Raw genomic sequence first — 10,215 nt, forward strand, 5'->3', positions numbered from 1 at the left:
GAGCCTGGACTGATTTTAGGTGCTAACATTGAGTTTTTCCATTGTCTCTTCTCACAGAAGTAGTCAATTTGAATTATATGCATTCCATCTGAACAAGTCCACATGTACAATATACTTGTACATTCCCAATTCATATGTGTCATTCTGGTCAGTCAATATGAAGAGACACATCATTGTCTTCAGTTATTGTCATGAAGGGAGACATGTTAAATGAAATAAGCCCTGATGTTGGAGTTCTTGATATTGCAAACGTCTTAAAAAAAATTCCCTTTCTCTGTGGGGGAACGTGACCGGGTTTAAGACTGATTAATTCTAATCAGTATATAATTTAGTGTCAGGATATACAAGTTCTGACTTTCAGTGTTCATTCAAATATGCACTTAAATAAATATTAGACCTTATCTTAAAAGAATTAATTGTGTATTTTAAACATATATTTTTGGAATACACTCATACATGTGTGAATTGAATACACTCATACATGTATGAATTCAACCCTGTTAGCAGTACCATATATATATATATATATATATATATATATATATATATATATATATATATATATATATATATATATATTACTATTAACAGGGTGGATGGGTAGGTGTATGTTGTTGTAATCTATGTGTTTTATGGAGTTGATTCTAATTCCCTAAACCTTATATGGAAGAGAGGAACTGCCCCGTAGGTGTCCCCAGGCTATAATCTTCTTGAAAGTAGATTGCGGGTTTTTTTCTACTATAGAACTGCTAGTGAGTGCAAACTACTGACCATTTAATTAGCAGCTAAGTGCTTAACCATTGTGATAATGAAGGTCCTTATTTCGTGTGTGCATGTGTGGGAGGGAGGGTGGGTGTACAGGCATCTACACGGCTATCAAATTGATTCTGACTCCTGGTTACCTTATATGGGACAGAGCTTAGCTGCATTTTAAGGTTTGGGAGATTAAATGGATCAGTTGGAATGGTTGAATCAGAGACCTTGTGGTTAGCAACCAATGCTAACTCTCAGCTCTACCCACTCCTACAGCCGTACATAAATACAAATATATATATATATATATATATATATGGGTAAATATGTGTGTTTGTGCATATGTATATATATGCATACACACGTGCTCTCTAGATTTAAGCATATAATCTACTTAAGTCCTAAGACATAGAGAGGGAGTTCAGATAAAGACAGATTACTTGTGTAATGAGCAATCATTATCTGGAATTGAGAATGAGCTCAGCACGCATTTAGCAGTATATCCCCTTCCCTTGTCCCACAATGACACATTATAGCTTGTGGCTTCAACACAGTGCTGGCAGATACAAGCAAGACTCATATTGCTTCTGTAACAAGTCTGTAGGTAGGCATGGACTCTTCATCATATTAAAGGGTTGGATAAATTTAGCATAGACCTGTAATTTAAATGACTGGCAATTCACTAACTATTTAAATGCATTTGGCAGAAAACATATTTATTTTCTCACTTCAACTGCAATAGAGTCTTTGTACTTCACACCAGATTTGGAACCTGTTCAGAAACATTTAGTTAAATTAACAAGATATTACCTACATCTGTTTTTCAATGGTTTCTGTCATGCCATTCAGTGAAAGCTATTTCCTTTTTAGACATTGTTAAATCAAAACCCAGCCCATAACATGTTTTCCTAATGGGTAAGTCTAGCACAAGCCTCGTTCAAGCAATTCATTTCAAGAAATCTTCAGAATGTGTAATTGGTATACTTTTAACCATTATACATTACGTAGAATTTATATGGTTCTGTTTGAGTCCTACCCATACTTAATTGGCAAGTGCCAAACCTTTGTGCATGCTATTATTTTCTCAAACACGTTTCCATCACAGTAAGTTCACTTTACATGCTTTGCATTTTTACATGAACTATAAATGAAAAGTCAGCAGATACAGGGTAAATATAATATGATGTTCATGAGTATGGAGTCCCATGATTAGTGCCCCAAAGTTCCGCTCCTTCATTGTCATCAGTTAATTGTTTTATGTGCCTTATTTTCAATTACTCCCAGCTTAGTCATTGCACGTCATTCAGTCATAATTTTAGACCCCATGTAATGAAATGTTTGCTACCCAATAGGAAATGTTTACAATTATAATAATGCCCATTCAATATTTTTATATGCAAATGTACATCTCATACGATTCAGAAAAAAGAGACTGATATAATGTGGACATACACCATCAGTTTTGAAATTATCATCATTCACTATAAAACATTTTCATGTTAGAAAGAAATAAATACCTTCTGAAAAGATGCCACTGCAGATTAGGTTTTTCTATTTTCATAAATCCTAAAACATCAGAAAGTATTTACACAAAAGTTTGTCATATGAAACAATGCAATTTTCTCTCATAGCTGAGGAACAATTTTACATTTGAAATATCATTATATGTAAAAAAAGCAAGAATCATTTGGTTTTCATTTTTATCTGTAGATCAGAAAAGAGGTTCTTCCTTGAAAGCTCTTTGATGACCACACTCTTCCTTATGAATCTCATATCCGGAAAGATATCTTTTTCTTTAATTAAGATGGTAAGTGGTGAAGAGGCAATATCATTTTTAAGAGAAGTCAAAAGATTTATGTAGAAGTAAAATCTGAAATCTGCTGCACTTTCCCTAGCTGATGCCTTCCTCATTGGACTCAATTGGTGTTAGTGAAGACACCATGAAGTTCATTCAAAGTGCAAGACCTACAGGCAGTCTCTGTACTGCAGTGGCAGCCCTAAGCAGGCTGGCTTCTAGAAGAGGGGAGTGGAAGACAGCTTGGAAAACACCCACTCTCTGAAGGAAGTGTCCTCCAGAGATGGCCAGAGTAGAAGGCACAGAGTGATATGGGGGCTAAACCCTGGGCTGCTAACCTTACGATAGGAGTTAAAAACCACCAGCCCCCATGAGAGATGACCAGGAGGCTTTCTACCCCCACACAGACTCAGAAACCCACAGGAGCAGTTGCAGTCTGTCCAACAAGGTACTATGACTTGGAATGGATCTCCAGAGCCAGTGAGATTTGCTTTGGCTTTGCTGCCCATAGTAGGTCCTACATGGCACAGTATTCACTCTACAAAAATAAAATTTCGCTATTTGAATCAAGTAAACACAGTGGTTCTCAGCCTTCCTAATGCCGTGACCCTTTAATACAGTTTCTCAGGTTGTGGTGACCCCACAACCATAAAATTATTTTCATTGCTACTTTGTAACTGTAATCTTGCTACTATGGTGCATCATAATATAAATATCTGCTATGCAAAATGTATTTTTATTGTTACAAATTGAACATAATTGAAGCACAGTGATGAACCACAAAACCAATATGTAATTATATATTGTGAAATATTTATATCTAATTAAATAAAAAATAAATGTCTTGAAGCAGGGTGTAGCATGGGTAACAGTCTTAATATAACAACGGTAAATTAGACTGCTACATTTTGCGACAGTATGCGTCACAAGCCAACATCAGTGGGAAGGTTGAGATAGCTTCCTTCTCACCAGATCAGAAATTCTCAGTGCAGCCTTTGTAGGAGTACCACAAAGATCATCTTCCACAAGTCTACTTCTGTATGTAGACTTGATAACCAGCAAGCTGGAACACCTGTGTCACAGACATATGTTGTTGGAAAGGAAAGAAGAAGGTGCAACACAGCTTCAGGCAGAACAGGATCTGACTTCAAACACTTGATCCAGCATTTTGTAACTGGCATTGTAGAGAAATCAGTTATTGGTGCATCATTGTTAATAAATTCAATCAACTCCTCTTGTGTTGTCTCAGGAACATCTTCAACTTTGTGAATGGGCTTCTGGCAGGTGCAAATGGCGGTGCCAGGTAGATTCAGAGAGTATGATGAAATTTTTTCTGCAAGCATGTGCAAGTGATCTTTCACAGGAGTTACTGTCATAATCCTTTTGTCTGGTTCAATTTAATATTTCTCAAAGAAAGCAAATAAGGTGGGCAACATGTAAGTTTTATTTCCAGCAAGTTTTTTTTGTTTGTTTTTTTGCCAAAGCTGAAGTTTCATTTGGAATGATGGGATCTTTTCAGACAAATCTAGGCATATTGTATTTGGTACTTACAGTGATAAATTTAACTCATTCAAGATGGTAAAGATGTCAACCAAGTGAGCTATTTTCTGCCGTTCACTTCTATCGCTGAAAAGTGCTTTGAACTACAGTCTTGATTTCTGATTAAAAAACATTTTCAGTTCATCACGAACCTCAAAAACACGTTTTAAAACATTTCCTCTCGACAACCATCTCTCTTCAGTGTGAAATCGCAGAGCATTACTCAGCGCATCCAATTTGTTGCACAGTTCCAAAAACGGTCGACTGTTTAAAGTGCTCGCCTTTATAAAATGTACAGAACCTATGACGCTTTCCATTACTTCTTCTAAATCTTGTAACTCTTGTTGCTAATATTTGTCGATAAATCATACACTGAATTCTGATGACCTTTGGTCACTCATTCAGTAGCAAATGTTGAAATCCAGATCTACATCCTAGCATAGCTGGAGAACCATCTGTGCAAACAACACAAACCTTTTCCCAAGAGATCTTATGCTTTTTCAGAAATGAACCAGCTGTGTCAATTACACCACATGCAGTAGTTGTCGTTTCAAGAGGCTTGCAAAGAAGAAACTCATCTTTAAAATCTCCGTCATTCATATACCTCACGTAAACCAGTAATGGTGAACAGTTTGCAATGTCTGTAGTTTCATCAAGCTGGATGCTAAATATTGGAAATGGAGCAGATTTAATTTCATGGATGACCTGATCAAGAACATCAGCAGACACGTCACCTGTTCTTCTCAGACCATGTCATAAATAAAGAAATTTCACGTAATTTCGTAACAAACCCATGTCTGAACATACCTCGAACAATGTCTTTGGATGCTGGCAACAGTAAGTCCTCAGCAATGGTGTCAGGTTTCATAGCTGCGGTGACTCTGAGTGCCACCAAATATGAAGCTTCAATGGCTGGTACATTTTATTTTTACGGTAATTGCCGCCAGTGCCAATTTTGGCTTTCTTGAGTCCATCAGCTTTGCTTAGAAAAATAGTTGGTATCCTTGCCAGCAAAGCTCAGATGTTTGCTATCAAAATGGCATTCTAGTTTGTTTGGCTTCACAGACTTGGCTGATAGAACTTCACAACAAATAACACATTGTGGTTTCTCAATTCTTGCTTTAGTTATTGAGGTAAAAACCACACTTAAAAAAACCCTCACTATATTTTCTTTCCTTAACGTTCTTTTCTACATGATCCACTGTCACTAGATGGTTTACTAATGAAAATATTATACACCAATAGCTTTAATAAAACAAAAGATGATGCAAGGCATAGTTTAGTGAATACAGTTCATTAAAGTTTCCTATGATTTATCATTATCAGTGTTGTTGTTTTACATACCTGTTACTATCACAAGGGGGCAGTATTCACATCAACCACAGCTGAATATAAACAGACCGATCAGCATCCAGATTAAGTTCCCATGGTGTATGTGTGTGTGTGTGTGTGTGTGTGTATTTGCAGTAGTTGATTTAACATTTGCCCAGTAATTATAATTCATGAAGTATCGCTTTACCTCCAATACTGCTGCTTTCAATACAGTAGCCACTTTTAACAGACTAGGTGCTCTCAACACAACAGCTGCTTTCTTCACAGTAGCTATTCTCTACACAGTAGCTGCTCTCTACATGTGTGACTGGACCGCACAAGTACATGATGGCACCAACCCTGTCACATACACCTGTATTTGCATGGGGTCTATGTGATGGGATTGGTGCGATGCTGTCATCACTCTGGGTACTCATATATGGGCGTATCTGTATGTGAGCGGAACCACTTGGAGATGATAGAGGAGCGGTGTCTTGGTTCCTACCACCACCGGAAATATGTTTCTTCCAATGGTCTTAGGTGACCCTTATGATAGGGTAATTTGATACCCAAAGGGGTCTTGACCCACAAGTTGAGAACTGCTGATTTAGCAGCATTGTAGAAGAGCAGGTGATCTGTTTCCATGAAGATGTCTAGTCAGTAAATGTCATTTAACACAAGGGTTGCTATGAGTTAGACTTGCCTCAGTGGTAACAGGTTTGGTGTTTCTTTCTTTTATTTGGACCAACTGCTCAGAGGGTGAACAATGAATCTTATCCTTCTGTCAAGATTTCAAGTCTCAGAAGCCCAAAGGAGTATTTTGACTTCGTCATGGAGGGAAGCTGACTCTGAATCACCTTGGTGACAATGAGCTTTTTTTGTTTGTTTGGACCAACGAAAATGGGGAATTAGGGTGGGGGGAGCACCCAGATCCTGGTTAATCAGGGAGTAGTTTTTTCTAGGTTCTGAAGGAATAATAAGGAACAGGCAGGCTAAGACTGGGTCAATATTGGACTACAAAACTGTCTTCTACCCTATCGCTGTGCCCCTTCCCCAGGTTCCGTAGCACGTATTTCCACGTTAAATGAAATGCCACAGGCAGAAAGAATTTTGTAATCATTAACAGTTCAATTGGAATTAAATTTTTTATATATTATTCTCTTCTGTTCTTAAAACCACAATTCTGCTAAATTTGATGCTCCCTTTCCCCATTTAAAAGAAAATAAAAAAGACATGCAATCCTTCTAACAAAAATCATCAGATTTCTTAAGCCTTGAAAAGAATAAAAGACAAGGGAGGGTGTTTCTATATGGAAGTTAATTTTATGATATTGCAACATAAATTGTTACCTGGCAGAATCCTCTGCAGTTTAATAGAACAGGCAGCAGGCACCACGACTTAAGCAGACTCTGTAATAAGCAGCAGAGACACATCAGTGTGAAGGGCAGGGAGAGGACATTACTGCTTACCTCCTGTAAGATTAAAAATAGTAAAATATTGCAACCAGGGTTTATCTAAGGGAAGATACTATCTCAGAAAAGGAAGAAAACAATTGTAGGTGACTACTGCCATAGTCCAAGGCATCCTTAGCAGAGCCAGAGAGCTGGGCTGATGGTGACAAGCAGTCACGTGGCCTGTGAGGGCCGACTCTTCTTGTAAGACCTGGTGTCAGGTGATTTTTGACGTTATAATTTTTAAATGAGACGGTTTTCTAAGCATTCTTAGGGGAAAATTCACACGCTATTCTTTCTATACCCTTAAAGGCAGACACGAGATTTAAGTGTAGTAAATGAGAGAATGTATTGATCGAAGACAAGCGCCAGCCTGCACTGCCAGCTGTGCAGGTGACTCCTTTCAAGAACTTTGTGCTAAGGATTCTGATCTCTACTTGGGCTGTATGTGCATGGGGCCTGCTCTGAGCTTTGTATCTGCAGGAGCTTTCACAGAGCAATTTCCAAAATTACACGGGGCATGCAGCTTCTAAATCTTCTAGCAGAGCAGTCATATTATCCTGAGGACTTGCAATAGCAGGAATTATATGCAATTTTCTGATAATGACTCCATTAATGTGAGTCACTGCTGACAATACAATTTGTTAACCATTGCTGGATTCCTCAAACTTATCCTCTGTCACCCTAAAATCAATCACTTGAAATCAACCATCTTCACCATGGTCATCAGCATCAACCTCACCAAATCACTCTGGGTGTGTTTTAAATCACTGACATTACCTCTCTGCATTCCACCAACATTTTAAAAGGAAAAAAAGACAACGAAAGCATGCCTTTGTTCAAGTATCCATTTTGGAGTCAATGCGTTTGATTCTTTCTTTGGGAGAGAAGGACCCACATTAATTAAATTTGGGCCAACTATAGCTTAACTTGAAATTGCCTTTCTATCAAGAGAAACCGCCTCAGCAATTAGGTGCATTAAATGAGTGCCTGTAAGAATCTACTATTGTTCATTCTAATATACCTGGATGTGGAATGGAACCTCCAACACATGGTCTATCTGATTTTCTAATTGGGAGCAACAACTGTACCTAGTGTTTTGAACCCGACTTAATTAACCAAAGCAGATTAAATTATCGTTAAGCTATTGAAGGAAGTGACACCAAAGGCACAAGGGAACGAGGAGAGAGCTATGTACGTTTTACTAATCACAAAGGTCAGTTTTCTGATGTCACAGACCATTAGAAAGTCTTCAAAGATGGAAATAAACCAGCAAAACAGTCTTTGCTTCCCACATGAATATGGAGCCTGGGTGTCTTTGAATGAACTTTTCTTATGAAAGTGACTTCTCCCAGGACACATTCCCAAGGAGCCTCATGGCTCAGCCTTCACATGTATCGTGGCATATATTGTCCCCTGAGTCATTATTTTTAATAGTAAAGCTTTTACACACTATTTAATTCCTTTCCTTAAGTAATATGTTATTGCTGCTATTAGATGCTATCTAATCAATTCTAATTTATAGCAGCCCCACGTGGGAAAGTAGCTCTGCTCTGTAGGGATTTCCATGAGATTGACTGGAATCAATTACCAAGTCTCTTGTCCCATGCAGCCACGGAGTAGGTTTGAACTGCCAGCTTTGCACCATCACAACCGAGTGCTCAACTGTTGCTTTTTCCTAACTAATATAGGAGAACACCCTAGTAATTATTCATTAATTATGCCGATTCTCAATGTCCTTCGCAGCCTTCCCTATCTGCCATCATCCATTTATATTCTCTTATTTTTGTATTATTCTATTTTGATTGATATATTTCATAGTGTCTCACTGGGTGAGTAGTCTTGATCATGTTTACTGTTTCGCATACTTATCACAAAACTCCCAAGATTTATTTTCCATATTACAAAAGCAAAAACTGATATTTTGTCTAAGTGCATAGTTCAAACACAGTGAGTGGGAATAGAAATGGTACAGGTACATTGGAAGATAGTTACCCCAAATATGTTAATATGTACAGGCACATAATGATTTGTACATTAATATTAATATTTATTCATCATGACTAAATGCTATCTACAACCTAAATATCCATCAATACCTTGGTGGGTAAATAAAATATGGCCTATCCAGGCAATGGTATTTTAGTTAGCAATAATAAGAAATGTAATATCGATATACACTATAACCCGTGTAAATAGAAATACTCATTCAAAGAAGTCTTACACAACACAATATATCACAATTGTTCTTCAGTTCCATCAAATTGCTTCCTAAGGATGACAGAATGAAACACTGCCTGGACCTCATAATTGCTCTGATTGTTTCCATTTTTTTTAGTCGCTACTATGTTTATCTCAATGAGGGTCTTCCCATTTTTGCTGACCCTTAACCAATCATGATGTATTTCTCCAAGGATTCGTCTATGTTGATAACATGGCCAGAGTACTTAAGATGAAATTTTAGAAATGCTCCACTTCGGAGGAGCATTCTGGATGCACCTATTCCAAGACAGATTTGTTTCTTCTTTCAAAAACCCATGGTCCTCTCTATATTTTGAAGGCATCTACCTGTTTGTTCTTTGCTCTTCCTTATTAATTCTCCAACTCTCCCATCCATATGAGGCAATTGAAAAATACCATGCTTTGAGTGAGATGCACCTTAGTTCTCAAAGTGCAGTAGGTGTACCCGATGGGATGAGTTATTTGTTTTCTTGACTGCTGCTTCTCTGAGCACGGATGGAGAATCCAGGCAAGATGGAACTCTGGGCAAAGCCCATCTTTTAGCCTTTGATCATGGCGTTAGCTATTGGTCCAGTGGCGAGGATTTGAATTTCCTTTCCAGTGAGTTGTCATCCATCCTGAAAGGTGCAGTCCCTGATGTTCATCACCACGTGCTTCAGGTCCTCCTTGCCTTCAGTTAGCAAAGTTGTGTCATCTGAATATTGCACATTGTTAAAAAGCTTTGCTCCAAACCTGATGCCCACCTTTTCTTTAGCCAGTCCAGTTTCGTGGATTATTGTCTCAGTATGCAAATTGAATGAGTATGGTGGAAAGGTACAACTCCAGTGCGTATCTTTCCTCATGCTAAATCATGAAGTATTTCCTTGTTCTGTTCAAAGTTTTAAATAATAAAGTACACACAAAACCTTTGTACTATGCTTTGCTTTGAGTCAAGGTCCTTCTGACATTAATGATGATATCCTTTGTTCCATATCCTCTTCTGAATCCGGCCCGAATTTCTGGCAGCTCCTGGTCAATGTACTGCTACAACCATTTTTGGACAATCTTCAGCAAAGTTTTATTTCCATATGACATTGTTTGATAATTTGTGCCTTCTTTTCTTTCACTTTTACTTGGAATGGGAAC

The sequence above is a fragment of the Tenrec ecaudatus genome, chromosome 8, assembly GCF_050624435.1.
Source record: "Tenrec ecaudatus isolate mTenEca1 chromosome 8, mTenEca1.hap1, whole genome shotgun sequence".
In the NCBI taxonomy this organism is placed as follows: domain Eukaryota; kingdom Metazoa; phylum Chordata; class Mammalia; order Afrosoricida; family Tenrecidae; genus Tenrec; species Tenrec ecaudatus.